A 21,976-nucleotide genomic window follows, 5' to 3' on the forward strand; every position below is an offset into this window, starting at 1 on the left:
GATAAGGCAAAAATACATAAAAACTCAAAACATCTCTATTCAAAATTCCGAAGTAAATCTTAAACACTTATTTCCTCGAATAAATTCCAGAATGGAGTAAGCATGATTGAATTCTCAATAATAAAAGAAGGCGTTATCTTTGTTCTTGCGAAACTTACTTTCTTTAGATTCGCAACAACTATACTATTCTGCTAAGTTTCAAATGTAAACAAATATGGCCGCCATGGCAAACATAATTAAGCTTAGCCGCACTTAAACAACTTTTAAATTGTTGATAATTTTACAAATATTGCATGCAAATTTACTAAAGGCATAAAAACCTTAACAGGAAGCTAAGAACAACATAGTTCAATCATTTTTAAAGCAAAACATGCACAATTTACAAACATATAAGAGTAAAGAAACTGAGATCACTGAGCCGAGTAACAGAGTGGATATATATATAAATATATTTATATACGTTTGGTTCGGCCGATTGCAACCAAAAGACGAGGTGCACATTTACATGTTATATCAGTCCTATATACAAATTTTCAACGTCCTGTGGCTACTCATTTTTGAGTTATGCCAGATACGTACGTACGTACTCACAGACGCCACGAAAAATTATCTTGAGAATTCATTTTAAATTAGTTTTTTTTTTTTTTTTTTTTTTTTTTGAGGGAAAAGAGTCCTTTATTCTGTCCTTACGTAGAGATGTCACGCAAAAACTTCGTTAAATTGTATTCGCTTGCGGTCAAAATGGATATTTTCGTTGCGCTATGATACCTGAAATTCTTCGCGATTACAATACTTCCTTTTCACTTCGTACAAGGAAGCAAAAATGGCCTGCTTGGAAAGCAGATTGCGATATAGAGTGCATAGTCAATTATAAAGTCTGTTTGCACATCTTTCAGACTATTTTGCTTTGCTATAAAAAAAAAAGCCGTCTGCTTGGAATTTTTTTTAATTGCAGCTATATTTTTGAAAGTATGAATTATCGTCTGCTGCTTGACAATTTTGTTTTCATGCAAAATGGCGCTTTTAAATAAGCAGTGGGCGGAAGGCTATGTTTGTGCTCTTTCCGAAGAAAATGATTCGCATTTAATTATTAAAAATTACTGGGATAGCCGTGATTTTTCGGCATCTAAAGCGACGACAGGTTAGTGCCAATAAAAAAGGAAAAAGACGTCAAAGTTTCAAAGTTTGGATTCAAGCAGAAAAAGGTGTTCAAAATATATATCTAAGGGGAAAAAAAAAATATATATATATATATATATATATATTTCGAATATTGCAAAGGTTAAGCACTTTAATGCTAAAAGAAAATCCTCGAAACCAACAGTTTCAAAATCGTTAAAATACTCAGTGTTAACTGTAAACAAAGTCATGCTGATTTGAATTTTAAAAAGGCGAAAAAACATAATGTGCGTCGTCTTTCTGTACGACGTATCGAAAGCAGAATGCTCTAGAAAATTCTCTATGAGAAACAATTATTCGAAACGAAAAAAGGGAAAATACTTTCATGATATATAAATCTTGGGTATATTTAAATGACCGCAATAAATCCAAATCCTTTCATTATTATCATTAATGAGAAGAACGAAATATTAGAACCTAGTTCAAAGAATCCAAAGACAGTTTTTCAAAGAAATTTATGATTGCTATTGGTTTCTGATATGAAGGCAAATAAAAAATAAATAAATAAAGACAGTGCAGAAAACTGTTAAAGTCAACTCCACATATTATCAGCAACATATTTGTTGCGATTTTTCTTTCGTCTGACACCAGTTGTTACGTTATTTTACTCTTCCTTGACGTTCGTACGGGGTTCGTGTGGATTTGGAATGAATAACGACGACACTTGGTGAAGTATCGAAACACACTTTATTTTGACAATATTGTCAGGACAGCTCCAAAACATGTTTTACAGTCGTCGATGAACTACCATAAACACGCTGGAACAATCAGCGACACAGCCTTCAGGTTATCAGGCTATCACGGTGGAGACAGCTTCCTGCAAAGCACCCGACTCTGCTTTCCGGGGTACAGCTCCCGACTCTGCTTGGTTGTTCTCGGAATTCCACGTACTCTCGAGACTCTCCACGCTACAACTCGCGATGCACTCGACTACACGCGAGCACAGTTCCCGATTCTTCGGTTCAGTCGTTCCAGGAGCTCAACACGCTCTCTCGATGATGCACTAACTGCGATACTCTAACAGACTCCTTCGGTGCACTCGATGACCCACTCCGCACTCGCTGGCCGACTGTCAACTCGATCGACTCCGCAGGGATTGACTCGATACTGACTAACTCGCACTCTAGCCCTCTAAGCGGCAAGGCCGTATATATACGGCCTAGAATATTTATTGTGATATCTGTAAGAACGTATATATACGTGCATATTAAAATACGTCAACGAAATTAAGGCAATATATCAAAAGAAAACAAATCCAGGTATGAAATACCAGCAGGGTTTTTACATTAAAATCAAAAAAATAATTTGTTCTCATAGTAGTTTTGGAAAATTTGTGCTTTCTTAGCGAAAACCCTGGCCTCCCAGAGGGCTAGACGAGGCACACACACACTCGTAACTAACTCTCCGCGTACCAGCAGGGTTTATATAGCTTATGACTGGTGTTCGAGAACATTCTGGGCTAAACCGGTAAGAATTCGTTCCAGAAGGTTCTCCAAACGTCCATAGTATATCGCCAATCTTGTCGCCAAATGGGCGATTTCTCGCCAAATGGGCGATTTCTCGCCAAATGTGGCAACCCTACCTTCCTTTGCCATTTTATGGCAACCCTAAAAACTGCTTTGCGGGGATTCTATCTTACCGCGCCTTTACATTTCGTAACAATACTTTATATCAAATTTTCAAATATGAAATGTCTTCTCTTTACCTGCAGTGCCATTAATCAGTAGAACTGCATCAAAACAAAGCTAGCAGCCACACGTCAAAATCCACTGTTAATTTCTTGTAAAAAATGGAATAAGAAACCGGTATCAAGGCCATACCCCTCACTTATATCCCTACTAAATCTCTTAACGTATATCCCCCATGGATGTTTACGCTTTTGGACTTTTAAAAAAACGGATTGTCCAAGCGTCGATTTACAACTCTCCTTGAACTTTGGAAAGCTTTCAAGAGGAACGGAATAAAATACTTCTTCCGATACTATACAAATATCTGTTTTGTAAATTACGGTGTAAAAAGATAGTAAAGAATACAGGTTATCAAATAAAACATTTAAAACACAAAAATTTTAGCTAAAATATTTCTGTAAAAGCAATGAAAATCGTCCAAAAAATGCGTGAACAGCCCCTGCAGATTAATTACCTTTATCAATGAACTTTGAAGGATACTTCAACTTACTGTTTCTGACACAGAAATCAGTTTATTTCATGAATTATTTTATCAGTGTTTGTAAATCTGGGGCATAGACCACAAGCTGCATTTCTGAATCTCACAGCAACAAAAGTATTTTATGCAAACTTTTGCCAGTTGAATAAATGAAGTAATAAATCTAAACGGAATCTAAAAAATGGATTGTCCAAATGTCGACCTACAACTCTCCCTGGACTTTGGAAAGCTGTTCAAGGGTGTTAAGTTTATGACTATGTATCCTTAGATTCCCAATAGATGGCGGTAGTGTTTGTAAAAAGAAACTGTGATGTCATAATTATGTATATGTATCAGTTCGTCTTTGGTGTTCGTCAATAAACATTGTGTGGAATAACACTTTCTGTTTGTTACTTTACATTTGATCCAGTCTGATTTATTAGAGACTTACATATATTTTGTTTAAAGGGATAAAATACTTCTTCCGCTACTAAAAAAAAGCTTCATTGTCTTGGAAATCACTACGCAGAAAGATAGTGAAGAATAAAAGTTATCAAATGGAATATTTAAAACGCAAAAATTTTAGGTAAGGTATTTTTATAAATACAATGAAAATCGTCTAAAAAATGTGCGAACAGGCTTTGTATAATTGCCTTTTAATTGTTCGTTACATAATCAATTTTCTGGACATCTTTAATGCATAATATTCTGAGTACAAATATTCTCTGTCCGATGTAATTCTCTAAGTCATTTTCTGCCTATTATGTCGGTGTAACTGGAAACACGTCCGGCTAACAGTTGGGAGCTCTAGAGTTCGAATCCCAGCAAGGATATTGCACATTTTTCGTGCTTCCGGCTTCGGCAAACATAATGACTCTACAATGTAATCTGACTAATTTTATATAAAACCATGGATTGTTAATGAAATGGGAGTGCTATTTCTGAAAATTCTAGGTTAAATTCATAAGTAAGATTCTGGAAAATTTTCAATTGTAAAACATCTAAGATCTTTAATGAGATACCTTTTAAGCTTAAGTTTCTGCTACAAACCAAATCCAGGTCTTTTAAACCAACTGTTTTTGTCAAGAGATGGTACTGCATGCCCCAGACAAAGTTGATGAAACTTCTTCCACTGGCGAATGCTTTTGATCTGGTAGAATTTGTCAAGAACATCTTTCACATTTCTGCTTCCATGAGCTTGCTGCAAAGAAATAATCAATCAAAAATTAAAACCGTTTGCAATTTAAATATGTTTTAATAGATTGAATAAAAATAAATAAAATACACTTTAACAATAAACTGCATTCATGTATCCGAAAAAAAAAAAATCATATATCACAATGCTGGGTTATTTATTGTGTCAAAGCACATGAAAACTATTAGTTTCGTAACGGGTTCTATGCGGGGAACACATTTTAAATAACTTTTCACATTGAGAAATATACAAAAACTTTAATTTCAGTCATTAGGACTTTTTAACTAGAAATTCATGAAAAATCTCCAATGCCTTCGGAGGAACTCGAACATGGACCTTTTGAATACACGTTTAGTATACTAGCGTTACACCACGAAGGCATACTGAAAGAAGGGAGAAAATAATTGGGCGGGGCTTGTTATGACCATAAGACCAACTTGATTGGTTAGGTGGATCGGGCTTCTGGTACCTTACATATTCCTTCTTTTAAAAGGTGACTGGGGATTAGGGAACCCAGTCACCAAATCTTGGTGGTGACGAACTATTATCCACCACCTTTTAGTTCGGGCGCCAGTTGTAGAGTAATTAGGTTTTTTTTCTTTAGTCCTTCTTAGAGGATGTAGTAAGTAGGAGTTCATATCCTAATAACATCCCGCACGCTGTCCATGGGACTTGGTTAGGATGTCCTGAGGATATCCTGGGATGTAACATTAAGCACTCGGGAGGAGGTGTTTAAGACGCTCGCGGGATATTCCGGGATGTCCTGAGGATGTGCGCATATCCCGCGAGCAACATCCTCGGGATATCCCAAGGATGTTTTTGTGCTATGTGGGAAGGGACAATTTGCCCTGAAGGACTGTTAATTTCGTTTTGGCATTTTGCGTTGAAAACTATAAACGAAAAATCACTTTTCAAATTGTTCCCACCAGATATAAGATACCTGTATTATATTTAAAGAAATTAAATAATGAACAATCTGCATAAATATATGTATTTTTCTCGCATTGTTATGAAACCACGGTAGAGCCATCATATTCTGAGTAACGTAAGTCTCCACCCGAATATGGGCATTTGGAAGCCCAAATTAGTAGTTTAGAATTTCTTTTAATATCTATTTCAGATTTTGCAAAGCATTTATGAGTTGTTTTATTAAAAAATTCAATGATTTCAAAGCGAGCAATGGCAGCAGTGTACGAAAAAAGCCATTTTTATTTCCAGCGCGCGAGACTCTGTATCGGAAATTCTAAAAATATGCTCATTTGAAAACTATTTTGAGATATTGCTGTTGACTGCATCTTATTGTTTAAGTACGTAGAGTATGATATTTAATATATAAAGGTGATACACAAAACGTTAAAAAAAACGCCCCTTTGGACGAAATTTAATATCCGAAACCTTTGAGTTTATTTTTTTTTGGGGGGGGGGAAGCAGGAGAGGTGAAAATGTGCAGCACTCTCGTCGGGACTCGAAGCTGGATCTCTCAAATACGCGTCCAGTTTGCCACTGTTACACCACGAAGGCATGCTGAAACGAGGGAGAAAATACCTTATACCTTAAAGCTGCCCGAATCAAATCTTGGACGTAATATCAGTGTTTTGTGGTCGTGCAAGGCCATTTGATTGACAGCTTTGTAATGATTAGATAATACTATCTATCTGAGTACAAAATTATAGTTACCTAATAATAAATAATGAAGACGAACTAAAATTTAATTACTATATCAATGGAACCTTCCATTATTTTTACGTGACTTGTAGTAACTAATTCCAGTTACTATCAGAGAGCATTAATTCCAGAGGTAAATGACCATTCCTTCTCCTTATTAATAGACACATTTTATTTACAATATAATATAATTGCTACAAGCATTATTGCTAGGCAAACGCCTTCATCGTTATTAGGCTTAACACCTTCGTTTTTCCATCAAAACTAAAAGCAAGTTACAGATCATCAACAGAGACAAGACGTTCGGAGCGCCACCTAACGGCGCAAATTATCAATTTATAACATGACTTTTTTACGTGACTTGTAGTAACTAATTCCAGTTACTATCAGAGAGCATTAATTCCAGAGGTAAGTGACCATTCCTTCTCCTTATAAATAGACACATTTTATTTACAATATAATACAATTGCTACAAGCAGTATTGTTAGGCAAACGTCTTAATCGTTATTAGGCTTAACACCTTCGTTCTTCCATCAAAACTAAAAGCAAGTTACAGAACATCAACAGAGACAAGACGTTCGGAGCGCCACCTAACGGCGCAAATTATCAATTTATAACATGACTTTTTTACGTGACTTGTAGTAACTAATTCCAGTTACTATCAGAGAGCATTAATTCCAGAGGTAAGTGACCATTTCTTCTCCTTATTAATAGACACATTTTATTTACAATATAATATAATTGCTACAAGCATTATTGCTAGGCAAACGCCTTCATCGTTATTAGGCTTAACACTTTCGTTCTTCCATCAAAACTAAAAGCAAGTTACAGAACATCAACAGAGACAAGACGTTCGGAGCGCCACCTAACGGCGCAAATTATCAATTTATAACATGACTTTTTTAGGAATCCTGGCCTTGACTGAGCAATATAGTAGCCTAGCTAGAGGAGGCAGGGTTGGCAGTTTGCCCCGGAGGGCACATTTCAGAAGGCGGTATTTTTCATACGGAAATATAATTCTACAATTATATGGACCGTCAGAGAAAAAGGAACAACTGAACCACCTTCTATCTTTTTGCGTTATGACAATGCTTTAGTTATCTGCTTAAGGGAAGGATACCTCCGTGGAGGACTAAACTTCTCCATGAAGGGTTTAGAAACTGGAAATTTGCTCATAGTCCTTTTACGAAAAGGAAATTAAGCTCATATTCATGTTACAGATAGGGGAAAATGGAAAGGTTCTTGCAGCATGCAGGCATTCCATTCTTTGGAATTTGACTGAAGATCGAGCTAATATTGATCTAATCATGGGTATTTTGAGCAAAAATCGGACTTTTTCTCAAATAACATGCTGATTCTTTTCCAAATTTCGATTCCAAGATTCAAATGATCTTAAAATGTCAAGTTTTGTAAAAAAACGCACAAGTAGATTTTAAGAAATTGGTTGTCAAAATTTTAGTCTCTCAACATTAGTTGAATTTGGTATATATTTATTAATCTCTCTTGTTTTTTATTAAATTTTCTTAATTTATTCTTTCACAGATGGAAGGTCAAGTTCAATCTAAATAAAATTTGGAGATTTTTTCGGAATTGTTTTTAAAATTTGTAATTTTTAGTCATTTTTATAAATTTTTTGAAAAATTTTTTAAACCATAACCTGTTAAATTTTTTAAATATCATTATCTTAAAATACATGTATTTCTAGTCATACGTGCAAAAAAATTGGAGTTTTTTAATTCAAATTGTCCCAAGATATACATATATATATATATTGGCTCGTTTTGAAATTTGGCATATTTTCATTATATATTTGTTTTGACCCATAAAAACGCCAAATGTTATTCACGCATTTTGTTAAAATTACTTGAAAGAACGAATGATGCACCTTTTTTTCTTCTCGTACACAGTGAAAAACAGAAAGGAAAATAGGTTGCTATAAATCAAGAATTTCGCCAAGTGATTGTTCTTGACAAAACCTGAAAAAAGAGTGCCAAATTAATTTTTTTTTAAATTTCTTGGTAAATTCCTCACTAGATTTTATAAAATTTAATATTTGGGTATAATTTGAGTCGTACAATCGAAATATAGAAAATCGTTTCTCATTTCAGAAAAAGGTCCGATTTTGTGTCACTATATCTATGTTAGAACAAAGCCGTGTGTAAATTTAATATATATCCTAAATCGAACTTCCGAGACATGAAAATCGTAAATTAAATTTCTTCAATCGGCCCAATAGAACGAGAAATATATTCCCCCCCCCCAGCTTTTTTCAGCACAGTATACTTTATTTTTCAAGGTTAGAACCAAACTAAAATGCCTTTAAAGGGGAAATGAGGAAGATGAATCTAAAAAGATTAGCAACAAAGTTCAGAACGGCTACGTTAAATAAGCCGTTTTCTTTGAAAGTGGTATAAGTCCATTTTACATTATGTGCAGATATTTTAGGTTTTGTATTTGGATGATTTGAAAAATATTGGTATATGTTAATACGCTTATTTTATGTTTTTTAAATGTTAAATTTATAATGTGATCGTTTTTAAAGATTAGTTAAAAGAAATTTATATTTTTGTTAACCTTAAATGGACTTGCACCACTTTCAGAGTCAACAAAATGCGAAAAGTCGTATACTTGTGAAATTTAAGTATTATATTTCAATTGAATCAAATAAATTTTTTATGAAATTTTTTTTAAATATGTCCAAAAAAATTTGAAAGCTTTCAGATTTTGCATATTTGATTTTTCACGGGGCATTCAAAACGGGATTTGAAAAGTGATACAGATATTCATTCCTCGCAAAATACCGTTAGACATTGTAACGTCCTTGCGTTGCTGTGCTACCAACATAATACCAGTAAGAAATGTAAAGAAACCTCGCGCGTAAAATATCCATGCTATTCGGCACGTGATGTTAATGTTAATGGAACGCTTTGAAATCGTTGAGTTTGTTAATCAAAAATTCATTAAAGTTTTACAAAATATAAAATAGATAAAAAAAAAAAAAATCTGAAATGTTTCAGATTTTAAATTACGTCCAAAGGGGCGTTTTTTTAACGTTTTGAGTGTTACCTTTATTTATTAAATATCATGTTCTTTGCACTTAAACCATAAAATTCAGTTCAAGAGCAATATCGCAAAATAATGTTAAATTAAGCATATCTTTAGAATTTCCGATATACACAGTCTCGCGAGCTGGAGATAAAAGTATTTTTTTTTTTCTATATAACGTTGCCATTTCTCGCTTTTAAAGCATTGAGTTTGTAAATCAAAAATTCGTTAAAGTTTTACAAAATATAAAATCTATAATAAAACAAATTCCAAATTTGGGATTTCAGATGCCCATATTCGCAGTAGGATTTCCTCATTCAAAATTCGATGGCTCTATGTACCATTGTTTTATCACAATGCGAGAAATAGACAATCATTTATGCAGATTTTTCATTATTTAATTTCTTCAAATATAATGCAGGACTCTAACATTTTGTGGCAACAGTTTGAAAAGTGAACCGACGTTTATGAGTCCGACGCAAAATCGCAAAACGAAAACAATAGTCCTTCAGGGAAAAAGCCCCTTTGGACTAATAAAACAAATTCCAAATTTGGGCTTCCAGATGCCCATATTCGAGTGGAACACTACGTTATTCAAAATTTTATGTCTCCAGATTCCGTTGTTTTTTCACAATGCGAGAAATATACATATTCACGCAGATTCTTCATTATTCAATTTCTTTTAATATAATACAGGGCTCTAATATTTGTTGGCAACAATTTGAAAAATGATTCAGACTTTGGGCTAACAAAAAGGCATCATTTCAGTATCTCTTCAGATAATGCGATTTAAATTACTTTATTTACAACTTTGTATTAATACGTGGCATTTTAAATTTTTATCATTATGAAAAAGTTTTTGAAAATAGTCATGATGCATTGGAGAAATATAAAACAATAAATCCGTCACGTAGTATAATTTTTGAATTTATGTAATATAATTTTTTAGCTAAATATTATGTCTTTGCGAAAAGTGGACTTACATCAAAGTCATTAGGTTTGAATTTCATTAACTGCGTAAATTTATACTGAGAAGATAAAAATTTTGAAGATAAGAAACTCATAGCAGATTTCATTCATTGTTATCATTAAATTTTTGTCAAAAATGGACTTGAAGCACTTTCAAAGAAAACTTCTCAAATAACATTATCAGTTTTTATGATTCTGCAACGAAATACTTTGATAAATATCCCACGCCAATAAAGCCATAATTTCTGGGCAATTCAAACCGAGATATCTCCTATCTATCATGATATGTGGAAAAAGAAAAGAAAATCTGCTATGAAACAATGATCTTATTTAAAATTACATGTTACCTAAGCATATTTTTATTATTATTAGATTTCTTAGAAGCAACTGCATTCCTCCTGAAAAAAGCATATTCCATTTGAATTTATGATTACGCTCAATTTAATTCGAAAATTTTTGTACATGTTAAGTTAGTGCATCTGAAACCTTTTAGCCTCGCAATGCGCACGCATATATTCGGTGCCTTAAATAAGAAACAACCGCATAATTTATTACATTGTAGAGACATTAGGATTTTTTTAAAGCAAGAGAGATTGAAAAATTAGCAATGCCTTCGCCGGGAATCGAACCGTGGACCTCTGGAATACGCGGCCAGGATGCAGACCACCACACCACGAAGACACGCTAAGAAGGTGGGAGCAATACCTTATAACATAACATGCTATTTATTACATAACTAGGTAGCAGAAACTTCGCTTAGATATAAAATTCTCTTCACATAATCATCTTCTCCAGTTTCTTTGCTCTCTACATGATAACTAATAGTTCTGAATAAAAAATAATCGTTCTTTTGATTCAGGTTTGTGAGTCATCTTTCTTCTAATCTAAGTTTAAAGCAGTAGAAAGGGAATAAAAATGCACTTATCCATCATAAAAATTTATTAAGATAATTATCGAGAAAAACCTACAGTATTTAAACTACAGCAGAAAAGAAAAAGTAACGAAATTTCAACGCACCGTGTTCAGAAAAACCCTGGCTTCACATTTATATTTCAGAAAATATTGTACTCGTTATAAAAAGCACATTACGAAAAATGTGACTTCCGTGCGAAGAAACACACACGTTGAAAAGAAAATAAAAGTTTAAGATAATAGATTAAGTGACGAGAAAATATCATTTAGATTAAAAGATTTAATAGTATTTGACGTTAATAGTTTAAGCGACGACCATTTCTCTCCACACAGAAGCTTTTCCCCTATTTTTTACACGATTTTCACTGTATTTACAAAAATATTTTACCTAAAATTTTTGTGCTTTAAATGTTCTTTTTGATAACCCCTATTCTTCGCTATCTTTCTACGCCGTAATATCTAAGACAATAAAGCATATTGTGGTATCCTAAGAGGTATTTTATCCCATTCCTCTTGTCCAAGGAGTGTTGTAAGTCGACATTTGCACAATCCGCTTCTTGAAAGTCCAAAAGCGCAGTCCGTGAATGGTACACCAGGAGATTTGTATGAAAAAAAGTGATTTCAGATTCCCTGTTCTATTTTCCCAAGAAAATTAGCGGTGGATATTCGTATTTAACTGTCCAACACTAAAACACTAACTGGCAGTGAAGTTGTTGACGTATAATAAAGGATAACACAATGGCTTTCGGAGTGAATAAATGCAGAAAACAGTGAAACAAGTTTTTGAGTGACTAAGCTACCATTTGTGGCATAGATCCAGAGAACATCAAAAAAATAAAATAATGCTGATGATGAAGATGAGAGGGAAACTGTGAAAATTAGCCATGATGAAGCCTTGGTTTAGTTTCATAATGGCAAAGCATACAAGAGGTATCTGTCTAATAAAACGGATGCATTCCTTGAGGAATTTTTAAGGTTTTGTTGTGTTATTGGATTATGGCAAACTATAATAGGTGATCTGCCTAAAGGGAGGAATGTCTTGGTGGAGGGCTTTCCAAAGGAAACTGGTTAATATCAACATTAAACATGTGTAAACTATGAAAATGCCTATGCAGCCAACCCTTTCGCCTGTAATCAAACCCTAGACCGATATAGCACTCGACCGCTTTTGGGCGGCTTTTTAAGGGAAACTGGCTAGTATTTACATAAATATGTGTAAAACCACGAAAACGTTTATACAGGCAGTTCATTCCCTGGTATATGAGCCTGAGCAGAACTACGAAGCATGCATCAGTTTTACCAGGGATTCTGAGGCCTTTACCAAAGCTCTTTAATATTTAAAAGCTAGGTAATATTTCCAGGTGTAACTCCTATGGGTTTTCTGTCGATGAAAAACTAGCAGGATTGTGAGGAGACTCACAGAGTTACAGGAATGTCACAAGAAAGTAACAACTGGTTAAGAAACGATGGTTTTGCGTGATATCTGTACGTAAGGACAGAATAAAATACTCTTTTCCTTCAAAAAAATTATAAAACTGCTTTAAAATTCATTCTGAAGAGAATTTTTCGTGGCGTCTGTACGAACGTATGTACGTACGTGCGTACGTACGTATCTCGCATAACTCAAAAACGAGTAGCCTCAGAACGTTGAAATTTTGTATATAGGACTGCTATAACATGTAGATGTGCACCTCGTATTTTGGTTGCAATCGGCCGCACCAAACGTATATAAATATATTTATATATATATCCACTCTGTTACCCGGCTCAGTGATCTCAGTTTCTTTACTCTTATATATTTGTAAATTGCGCATTTTTTGCTTTAAAAATGATTGAATTATATTGTTCTTATCTTCCGGTTAAGGCATAAATCTCTAGGCAATATTTTTAGAATTATCAACAATTTTAAAGTTGTTTAAGTGCCGCTAAACCTAATACTTCTCTTAATGGCGGCCACTAATGTTTACATTTGAAACAGGAGACTAGTGGATTTGTTGCCAATCTAGAGAAACTTAGCTTCGCGACAACAAAGATAACGCATTCATTTATTATTGCCAATTAAATCATGCTTAATTCTTTCTGGAATTTTTTCGAGGAAATAAGTGTTTGAGATTTACTTCGTAATTTTTAATATAGATATTTTGAGTTTTTATGTATTTTTGCCTTCTCGCGAAGTGAGAACTGAGTTAATTAAATGAGAAATACCCAATCGTCTGTGAAAAACTGTTGCTTTTTTTGTTTTGTTTGCTTAATTTCTTTTATACATCATTCTAGCTTTATTATAGTATTTGAATAGAACATGTGGCAACGATTAGATAATTCTATTCTTTAAATGATATAAATTTTGTGCATTATGAGTTATAATATGAACGAAATATATAAGTTAACTGTTATATAATTATTGGATTATATAACAATTAGTTTCCGTTATATAATTATTATATAAGTTAACTGTTATGTAATTATTAATACTGTTAAGTGAATCTAGCGCCAGAGTGTCGCTATGGTAAACAAATACTAGAGTGAATTTTAAAGAATGCATTTATTCTATTGTGGTTTATGCGCTGTCGGCGAAGTAGATTTAATTCAATCCAATAAGTTTAAATGAAATGCAAGAAAAAATGCTTATAATTTATTATTCCGTACAAGGAAGTCATGTGGTGTACACATCAAATTTTTTATTTTTATTTTTATTTTTATTTATTTATTTATTTTTTTTTTTTTTTTTTTGGTTTTTTTTAGCTTTATTAGTAAGCATAATTTTCCTCGTACTTACGCTGTATACAATTCAACAGCAAAATTACAAACATTTTTAAATCAGCATAGCAATATACGTACAAAATTTCCAATACAGCGTTAAGTATTGGCAAACGTTTTTCTTTTCTTTTCTTTTCTTTTTTTTTTTTTTTCGCAGTCTTTTCTCAGTTCATCGTTTCCATGTTCAGTTTTCTTACTAACATTTGCTTTGCAAAACTTTTTTGTCTTTTTATTATTAATGTTTTGTGTGTTTAGGTAACGCGTTCTTGGTGCTTACGCCACATAAAATTTGATTCAACAGCAAAATCACAAAATATTTAAAAACGGCATATCTTTAGAATTTCCGATAGACAGTCTCGCGCGCTGGAGATAAAAAGGTTTTATTCCGTACAGTGTTGCCATTGCTCGCTTTGAAATTGTTGAGTTTATTAATTAAAAATTCGTTAAAATTTTAAAAAATATGAAATAGTCAATAAAGTAAATTCAATATTCGGGCTTCCTAGTGCCCGCGTTCGAGTGGAGGACTACGTTATTCAGAATTTGATGACTTTATAGGTACCGTTGTTTATTTTCACAGTGCTAGAAACCTACATACATTCATGCCCATTTTTCGTTTCATTTCTCTAAATATAATAGAGGGCAATAATATTTGGTGACAACAGTTTGAAAAGGAATAAGACGCATTTAAGTGTTTCAACGCAAAATGCCGTTTCGAGACTAATATGCCACTCGACACTAACGTCCCTTTTGGCCTGTTAATCATGTGCAAAGTATATGTAACTATACACTAAGAAAATTAGTACCAGACCCATCAGAAATTGTCACTCGACTAAATGGCAGGTCGCGACCCACATCTTGGTGAACCAATCGTGTCACTGATTTTCTAACGTGAGGAATCTATTAAGCCTTACATTATAACCAATTTACCGCGAAGGCCGATGCATTGTTCATTATTGAAAAGAGTCATTCAGTAATAAATAATGGTACAGATAATGAAAAGGATAAATTCAATATTTTTTTAAGGTTGACAGTTGAAGCAATCTTTGTATGAGAAAGTACTTACACATAGGGTCGTTTCTTTTCTACATTTATCTCTATCAGAATCAAGGAAAACTTTCTTGTTAAGTTTTAGTCATCAAAAGACTATTTAGGTATTGATATTTCCTTCTTAGGTTTTCCATCCATATATTTCGACAATCATGTTTGAATTAGTCTCTCGCGTCGTCGAATCTTCTTATTAATTAATACCTTACCACTTTAAAAGACGAAAACAAATTTAGGCTTTTTAATTCAATAACTTTATATATATGCTGTGTTAATGTTTTTTTTTTTTTTTTTTTTTTTTTTTCTTCCTGCTATTAGCTCACACTCTTCCTATAGCTTATTCAAATTTTCAATCGTTAATAAAATACTTTTTATTCATCCACTGAATTTCATTTTTTACTTCCTTGTACGAAGTAAAAAGGAAGTATTGTAATCGCGAAAAGATTCAGGCAGCATATTTCAACGAAAATAGCCATTTTCACTTTTATCGAATGCAATTTAACGATATTTTTGCGTGATATTTGTACGTGAGGACAGAATAAAAGACTCTTTTTCCTCCAAAAAAATTATAAAACTGCTTTAAAATGAACTCTGAAGAGAATTTTTCGTCGCGTCTGTACGAACGTATGTACGTACGTGCGTACGTACGTATGTATCTCGCATAACTCAAAAACGAGTAGCCTCAGAACGTTGAAATTTTGTATATAGGACTGCTATAACATGTTAGATGTGCACCTCGTATTTTGGTTGCAATCGGCCGCACCAAACGGATATAAATATATTTATATATATATCCAGTCTGTTACCCGGGTCAGCGATCTCAGTTTCTTTACTCTTATATGTTTGTAAATTGTGCATTTTTTGCTTTAAAAATGATTGAATTATGTTGTTCTTATCTTCCGGTTAATTGTTTTATGCCTTTAGTAAATCTGTGTGCAATATTTTTAGAATTATCAACAATTTTAAAGCTGTTTAAGTGCCGCTAAGCCTAATAATTTTTTTGATGGCGGCCATTCATTGTTTACATTTGAAACAGCAGACTAGTGGAATTGTTGCCAATCTAGAGAAACTTAGCTTCGCAACAACAAAGATAACGCCTTCATTTATTATTGCGAATTAAATCATGCTTAATCCTTTCTGGAATTTTTTTGAGGAAATAAGTGTTTAAGATTTACTTCGTAATTTTTAACACATATATTTTGAGCTTTTATGTATTTTTGCCTTGTCACGAAGTGAGAACTGAATTAATTGAATGAGAAATACTCAATCGTCTGTGAAAAACTGTTTCTTTTTTGTTTTGTTTGCTTAATTTCTTTTATACATCGTTCTAGCTTTATTATAGTATTTAAATAGAACAGGTGGCAACGATTAGACAATTCTTTAAATGATATAAATTTTGTGCATTCTGAATTATAATATGAAAGAAATATATTACTGTTAAGTGAATCTAGCGCCAGAGTGTCGCTATGGTAAACAAATACTAGAGTGAATTTTAAAGAATGCATTTATTCTATTGTGGTTTATGCGCTGTCGGCGAAGTAGATTTAATTCAATCCAATAAGTGTAAATGAAATGCAAGAAAAATGCGTATAATTTAATATTCCGTACAAGGAAGTCATGTGGTGTACACATCAGATTTTTTTAACTTGTAGTAGATGACACTTGATGTTAATATAGTTTTTTCACATATTAAAGTCAATTCCTACTTATTTATTCCTGTTTATTGGAACTAAAGATATGCTGTTTTTATCAAATATGTTATAAGACTTACAAACAACGAACTTCTCATGTGCTGTAAAAATTAATTTTATAATGACTTATAAATAATAGTACATGAGTGTGAAAAATAGGATCGTAATATTCAACAAAAATAAATGGCAACTGTAAGACAGAATTCTAAAGATTTTTAAAGTGTATGGAATTAAAGAATTGTAGTTTTATAGAGTTCGATGAAACGGATGTAATGTCCCATTACTTCGCAAAGTAAGTTGCCAAGCACTGTAGATTATGCAGTAAGCACTGTAGCCACTGTAGCACTATAGATTATGTAGTAATACATCTAGGATGAAAACTCTTCGCAGCATGTCAAGCACATGTCGCCTTGAGTCGAGTGAAATTTATTAGATGGAATATTAATTGAAGAACTGCACTGCTCGAAAGACTTGTGCGAGAATTCTCAAGGATCATACTTAGATAGACGAGAATTCGCAAGTATCACGGTTAGATATATCTAGTCACATTTTATGATAACTAAAAAAATAGATTTTACACATCAACGATGTGAACATGAAATATACTGCTTTCCCCCCCCCCAAAAAAAAAGTGCGTTAATATCAAATTGCAAAACATCAGCAGCAGAATAGATCTTTACACCAGTTAGTATATTTAAATATTTTGAAAGCTTCCTTCAAATTTTGCGTATTTAATGGAAAACATTTTATTTTTCAATTAGCACACAAATTTGATTTCCAATCATAACCATCATAAGTCTTCAAATTGTTTCACTACTTGGCATTCGTAGGCAAAAGGAAGAACATACACTTCTCAAAACAATTAGAGGATATTGCGAGTTTGTTGACAGCTTTTTAACAAAAATGAAATAGAAGAGATTAAAAAGAAAAATTATAACATTTACAAAGTCGGGAATATGCAAATTTTATCTTTTACAAAATTGGGAATATGCAAATTTTATCTTTTACAAAGTTGAGAATATGCAAATTTTATCTCTTACAAAGTTGGAAATGTGCAAGTTTTATCTTTTACAAAGCTAGGAATATGCAAACTTTATCTTTTACAAAGTTGGGAATATGCAAATTTTATCTTTTACAAAGTTGAGAATATGCAAATTTTATCTCTTACAAAACTGGAAATGTGCAAGTTTTATCTTTTACAAAGCTAGGAATATGCAAGCTTTATCTTTTACAAAGTTGGGAATATGCAAATTTTATCTTTTACAAAGTTGAGAATATGCAAATTTTATCTCTTACAAAGTTGGAAATGTGCAAGTTTTATCTTTTACAAAGCTAGGAATATGAAAACTTTATCTTTTACAAAGTTGGGAATATGCAAATTTTATCTTTTACAAAGTTGAGAATATGCAAATTTTATCTCTTACAAAGTTGGAAATGTGCAAGTTTTATCTTTTACAAAGCTAGGAATATGAAAACTTTATCTTTTACAAAGTTGGGAATATGCAAATTTTATCTTTTACAAAGTTGAGAATATGCAAATTTTATCTCTTACAAAGTTGGAAATGTGCAAGTTTTATCTTTTACAAAGCTAGGAATATGAAAACTTTATCTTTTACAAAGTTGGGAATATGCAAATTTTATCTTTTACAAAGATGAGAATATGCAAATTTTATCTCTTACAAAGTTGGAAATGTGCAAGTTTTATCTTTTACAAAGCTAGGAATATGAAAACTTTATCTTTTACAAGTTGGGAATATGCAAATTTTATCTCTTACAAAGTTGGAAATGTGCAAGTTTTATCTTTTACAAAGCTAGGAATATGAAAACTTTATCTTTTACAAAGTTGGGAATATGCAAATTTTATCTTTTACAAAGTTGAGAATATGCAAATTTTATCTCTTACAAAGTTGGAAATGTGCAAGTTTTATCTTTTACAAAGCTAGGAATATGAAAACTTTATCTTTTACAAAGTTGGGAATATGCAAATTTTATCTTTTACAAAGTTGAGAATATGCAAATTTTATCTCTTACAAAGTTGGAAATGTGCAAGTTTTATCTTTTACAAAGCTAGGAATATGCAAACTTTATCTTTTATAAAGTTGGGAATATGCAAATTTTATCTGTGACGTCGAAAACTAGACGTTCTGGATAAGTATTAGTAGAAAGCAAGCTGCAGCATTCCTCCTGTGGGAGGGGATAAAAAACAATTGGCGCGTACTGAATGTTAACACTTAATGCTATGTCTCAGTAAGATGATTTAGCTGAATCGATGGTCTGGATTGCCGTCGGTCGTTTAGAGACGGATCACATGCAAACCGTTGTAGCAGAAGCGTTAGGAGTTTCATTTCTACACTATGAAATCAGCTTTTGTTAACTGAAAGTACTCGCCGGAGATCGGAACAAGATCGTACGTCTACAACAACACAAAATGAGGATCAGTATTTAACTCTAATGGCCAGAAAAAACCGCGTCATGAACGCCACTTTCTAGCAAGAGCACCCTCAGAGGACTATTGGTACCAGAATTTCAATTCAAACTGTTCGAAACTGACTACAGCATGTGGGTTTGTATGCTCGCAGGCATAAGGTTTGTGTTTTGTTGATACAGGACTACCGGGCTGCCAGCCGGAGGTGGACGCAGGAGCATCTCAGATGGGGACGAGACGAGCGCAGCAACGTCACGGAATACTCCATTGCTCATGAAAGTGTCTGATTTGGCGAAGATGGAGTAATTAATTGTCTGGACCGATATTTCTATCAATGGCCGCAACGACTTGCTCATTATCAGGAACAAATTAGTAACGACGCAGCGATGTAAGGATGACATCCTCAGTCCTATTGTGGTTCTTTACACTGCAATCGGAGATGAAGTCATTCTCATGTATGATAATGCCAGGATATATGGTGTTAAGCTAGTAGACAAATTTCTTTTCGATGAAAGAATCCTTCGAATTTATTGACCAGCATGTTCCCTAGATATAAACACAATAGATTATTAACATAAAATAACACGTCGAACTAGTATTAATTTAGAAGTCAAATAACAAAATTCAGAGTTATAGTTGCAAATTTTCGCAGGGCTAGTTTCGATGGTTTTACCGAGTCATCACCCTCAGCTGCCAAAGCCCCTCTTGTTTTAGGAGATTATAAGAATTCTGTTGTCATTCCTTTCTTTCCATCAGTTTGCTACGAGGGTTGGGGCAAAAGTCATAGCAACTATTTTTTTCTTGTAGATATGTGAACGGATCACAAAACGTATATGTGTCGTGTGGGAGTTCTGCAGGCATAGTGTGTATGCAGAACAACAGATGGCTCTGTGATAGCTGGCTCTGTGGTAGCGAGGGCTCTGAAATCAGTCAGTTGTTAAGAGCCGTACGAGATGGAGATAACCCATGTTGAGCAGCGCGCTTACTTCAAAATAGCGATGAAATGTCACAGTGAATTAATAGAAGCCCTTGGGAATAATGGCCTACCATATCGTACAGTAGCACGGTGGGTAGGAAAGTTTCAGCAAGGACGTGCGTCAACCAGTGATGAACAACGTTCGGGACGATCGGTGAGTGTGCGGACCGACTTGGCACGTGCCGTCATCGAGTACCTCATGGATGAAGACAGACGATGGACATTAGTGAAGTTAGAGAAGGCAAGTGGCATCGAAAAACGCACCATCCACAGGATATTGCGTAATGAGCTAGCGTTAGAATCCTTCCCCAGTCAAATTGATGGTGATCTTCGCGTATGACACCAGGGGTGTCATTGTTTGCCAATTTGCTCCTCGTAGCAGAACAGTGACCGTTCAGTACTATAGGGACTTCCTGGTGCGACAGGTACGACGTGGCGTTCGGGAAAACGTCCGGATCTTGTGGACAGTGCAATAATTCTGCACGACAATGGAAAAGCAGAGTGTGTACGGCAGCTACTCCGACGTTGGGGATGGGAAGAATTGGAGCACCCACCGTACTCTCCTGACCTTTCGCCCTGTGACTTTGATCTCATTCCCAAGATTAAGTAACCAATACGTGGTAGGCGGTTTGCAACACGAGAGGACAATGCTAATGCTGTGCGCCAACAGATGACCCGATTCACACATGGTGCGGCAAATACTGAGGCTGATGGTATTCAGCGCCTCCCACGTCGTTGGCAGCATGTGGTGACAGTAGCAGGGGACTACATTGAGGGTCTTTAGGCCCAGGTTTGTCATGTCAACTTTATATGCATTGTGTTATCATTCTTTTGCACGGTGAAGGCTGTATTGCCCTGTATACTACCGTAATAAATTCGTGTGTTACTATATTTCAGTGCTATTGATTAATTTAACTTTCGGGTAGTTAATTCTGCTATCAATAAAATTCAAAGTTCCATAATCAAGGACTCCATTCCGGATATGAATTCCTGGGGTATTTACAGGATTCCTTGCCAGTGTGGTTTAATTTACGCTGGTCAAACTAAGAGAGTCTTTAAAATTTCCCGTAAAAAAATATGAGGCATATGTTAGAAAAAAGAAACACAGAGATCCTCTGTTGCCCAGCATTGTTGATTTTCTGCAACCAAAATCATTCAAAAAGCATCTTCCATTTGTGAATTAGATTTTCTAGAGGCATTTCACATTCAAAAAAATTTTCTGTTCTCGTTAACGACCCTAATTCCAATTCATCTTTGTCTTCAGCCTTTAAGAAAATTATGTTTTAGTTCTCGTTTCATCAATAGATAGCGCCAGTAGCTTAACTCATATCCAGCCATTCATCAATAGATAGCGCCAGTAGCTTAACTCATATCCAGCCATTCATCAATAGATGGCGCCACTAGATTACTATATCTTATCTCGTTCATTTGCGCTTTGGCAGCTGAGGATGATGGTTCGGTTAAACCATCGAAACTAGTCCTGTAAAAATGTGCAAATATAACGTTGATTTTTGTTATTTGACTTCATGGATTAATATAATAGATTCATTGGTTTCAAATGAATATATAATTCATTGGTTTTAAAGTTTTCAAAGTCATTTTTTTTCGGTCAGGGAAACCATGCCTTTTATTGAAATTCATTTGTATCTAAGAAATCACACTTTTTTGTTCGTTTTACAACAAGCAAAAATTCTGCATTTTTTGTTTACCAACATATATCGTCAATTAAATAAATTGTTATATTTGTTACTAAGGGCAGACTTTAAGAACTAATTTAATTTTTGTGGGCCACCCAGACGGTACAGTGGTTAGGAGAGTCTGACTGTGATACCGAAGGTCCCGGGTTCGAATCCCGAAGGCATGGATGTAAATTATCTGTCCCTTCATAGGAGGCAAAGGTGGTCCACCTATTGGGAGGCTCCATAATATAGATACCACCACATCTGGTCTTAGGAGTGGCCGATGCCGGCATC

General features: G+C 34.0%; 1 long non-coding RNA gene across 1 annotated transcript in view; it reads right to left on the minus strand.

Annotated features, from left to right (window-relative positions):
* Positions 1 to 21,976, minus strand: part of LOC146994380 (uncharacterized) — a 157,999-nt gene that overhangs the window by 55,354 nt on the left and 80,669 nt on the right. The window contains exon 2 of the long non-coding RNA XR_015043866.1: positions 4,347 to 4,525. This is a non-coding gene — a long non-coding RNA (uncharacterized LOC146994380). The remainder of the gene's footprint in view (positions 1 to 4,346; positions 4,526 to 21,976) is intronic.

The sequence above is a fragment of the Stegodyphus dumicola genome, chromosome 11 (genome assembly GCF_044657685.1).
Source record: "Stegodyphus dumicola isolate Sdum_Otavi_A_Nest chromosome 11, ASM4465768v1".
In the NCBI taxonomy this organism is placed as follows: Eukaryota; Metazoa; Arthropoda; class Arachnida; order Araneae; family Eresidae; genus Stegodyphus; species Stegodyphus dumicola.